Below are 2,700 nucleotides of genomic sequence, written 5' to 3' on the forward strand. Positions count from 1 at the left end.
GGGCAGACGCCCAACAGCCGAGGGAGGGGGCTCCCGGGTGGGAAGGTGGCGGCGCCGCAGGCGAGAGGCGGGGAGAAGAGGCAACGCGGATTCGGCGGAAGAGAAGCTGCTGGTGACGCCAGCCGATGGGCAGAGGCAGCGGGCAGGGCGCGCTGCGTAGACACGGGGTGTGGAGACGGTGCCGGCGGAGGCCCGTGGCTACTGGGGTGCAGCCCGCAGGGCCAGGGCACCCCTGCGCGGGGCACCGCTGTGACCACGGGGAGGGTAGGGGGCCCGGAGCATCGCGGCGGGAGGTACGGGAGGGTCCCTGGCGGGGGACCCGGCCGTGACGCGGTGTTTAACTGAGCCCTCAGAGGGCGGCGGGCTGAGCCTGTGCGTCCGCCTGGCGGGACACACGCGGCGGCGGGAGGCGCGACCCCAGCTTCCCAGGCCCCGCCCCTCCCCCCCCCCCGGGTTCCACGCGGGGCTCCGGAAGTAGGCAGGGCGCATGCGTGTGAGCCGGCGCGGCCCCCGACCGCGGGGGCGCGACCCCCTCCGCTCTCCGTCCATCTGCTGCAGGCCTCAGGGTCCTGGGTCGCCCCGTCCTTCCCGTCAGGAGAAGCCCGGGGACCTGGTGCTCCCCTCTGGCAGGCACGTTTGGGGGGCGGGGGACGCTCAGGGTATTTTTGTGATTTTTAAACCCCCCCCTCTTTCTGTATACGTCGTGGTAAGCAAGTGAGGAAATACGGCTCTAATGGCTTAACAAAGGAAGGAGAAAGAAAGACCCTAACCCCTGGGTGGAAGTCTCCTTCCATGTGGAAGGGGAGACCAGGACTGTTAGCGGAAGTTTGCCTGGGCGCCTGGGGGCTCAGGCGGTGAAGCGTCCGACTTGGGCTCAGGTCATGATCTCGCGGTTCGTGGGTTCGAGTGGAGACTGGCTTGATGTCTAATGAAAGCAATTTGACTTCATTTATAAAAAAAGTTTTAAATTCATACATCCTGTGACTCGGAAGTTCCATTAAAAAATTATTTATTTATTTTGGGAAGGGAGAGTGGCAGTGAGGGGGGTAGCGAGAATCCCGAGCAGGCTCCGTGCTGCCAGTGCAGAGCCCAATGAGGGGCTCGAACTCACAGACTGAGATCATGACCTGAGCGGAAACCAAAAGTTGGACACTCAATGGACTGAGCCACCTAGGAGCCTCAGAAGTTCCATTTTAAATAATTTATCCTATATGTATATACTTTATATACACCTTCATGCTATCATGTATGTATGTATATATATATATATATACCCATAGACACTCATATAGAGATATTTATTGCAACACTATTTGTAACAGCAGAACATAGGAACAAATCAAATGTCTATCATCGGTACAGATAGCACATTCATAAAATGAAGCACAATATAAATGTTTAAACAATGAGACAGATATAATGTACTGACATATGAAGAGAACTTCGTGATATGTATTATTAACAGAAAAAAGCCAAGAGCAGAACGATGCGTGTGTAGTCTATCTAACCATGCACATTCATATATGTATATGTACGTATACAAGTCTACATGTATGTTTGTATATGTGTAGAGCATGTATTGAAGGCCACCCCCGATGTGGTGAGAGTAATTCCCTTTGGTGAGGGGAATGGGAGGCTGGGAGTTTAGGGTGTGAGGCAGACAGACCTTCACTCTGGTTCCCTTTTACTGCTTCAATTCAACCCTGATCCTACGCATGCGTTATTTAGACACACGCGTTCACACCAATGAGGCTCTCGGGAAACGGGCACTCAGGCTCTGCCGGCGGGAACACCAAGCGGGGCCCTGTGGAGGGCAGCTGTGCAGCCTGTGAAATTGCGAAAGCATTACCCTCTCTGGGAGTGTATTCTGCAGGTCACCTGTGCCCAACCAAAATGACATATGCAAATGGAGGATTGGGAATAAGCAAGGTCCACTATGGCGCTGGTTAAACGTTCACAGTGCGCCTGCACAATGGCCTCCCCTGAGCTCTTAGAGAATGAGGGGCTCTCTATTAACTGCTACGGAAAGCTCTCCAGGAGCCATATTGAGTGAAAAATGCAAGGGGCAGAACAATGCCTGGAATATGCTGCCTTTTGTGGAAAAAGAGGGGGAAATAGAGACACACGCATACACACATATACACACATATGAAACGTATCAACGATGTCTTGAATTTGCATAAAGAATCAACAGAAGGATACACAAGGCACTAAATTGGTTTTCTTGGCCAAGAGTAAATATTCAAAATACTTAACAATTACAGCAGAGACACCAACCCATCTGTAGGCACTGGTCCCAAATAACCGGTACCAGTAAAATCAGCCTTGCCGGGTGGGGAGGGTGTGGGGGGGGGGCGTGAGGAGTAGAAGGATTGAGATCGACAGGAGGGACATGTTTTAATTTGAGGACCATGGGATTATATGATCTATTTCAAAAAAAATTTTTTAAGTCTTCATATTCCCCCAAAAGAACCCAAACAGGAAAAAAAAAACCACCCTAAAACAATTTAAAATAAAATCTGGTCTCAGGGAGAGCTTTGTGCTAATTGAAAGCAATGATGGTCTCAAATGGCACAATTTAGGTAATCTGAGACTGGCTAGCAGAAGCATATTTTAGAAAAGGTCACTTTTTCACAATAAAGGACCCCTCCCCGGGTCCAACATTCCCTGCCTTCCCCCCCCCCCCCCCCCCCCCCCCGG

At 52.1% G+C, this 2,700-nt stretch overlaps 1 protein-coding gene across 1 annotated transcript in view; it reads right to left on the reverse strand.

Annotated features, from left to right (window-relative positions):
- The window catches only part of GPA33 (glycoprotein A33), a 31,918-nt gene that overhangs the window by 24,851 nt on the left and 4,367 nt on the right, over positions 1-2,700 (reverse strand). The window lies entirely within an intron of this gene.

The sequence above is a fragment of the Hyaena hyaena genome, unplaced genomic scaffold (genome assembly GCF_003009895.1).
Source record: "Hyaena hyaena isolate Hyena2069 unplaced genomic scaffold, ASM300989v1 scaffold_201, whole genome shotgun sequence".
NCBI lineage: Eukaryota > Metazoa > Chordata > Mammalia > Carnivora > Hyaenidae > Hyaena > Hyaena hyaena.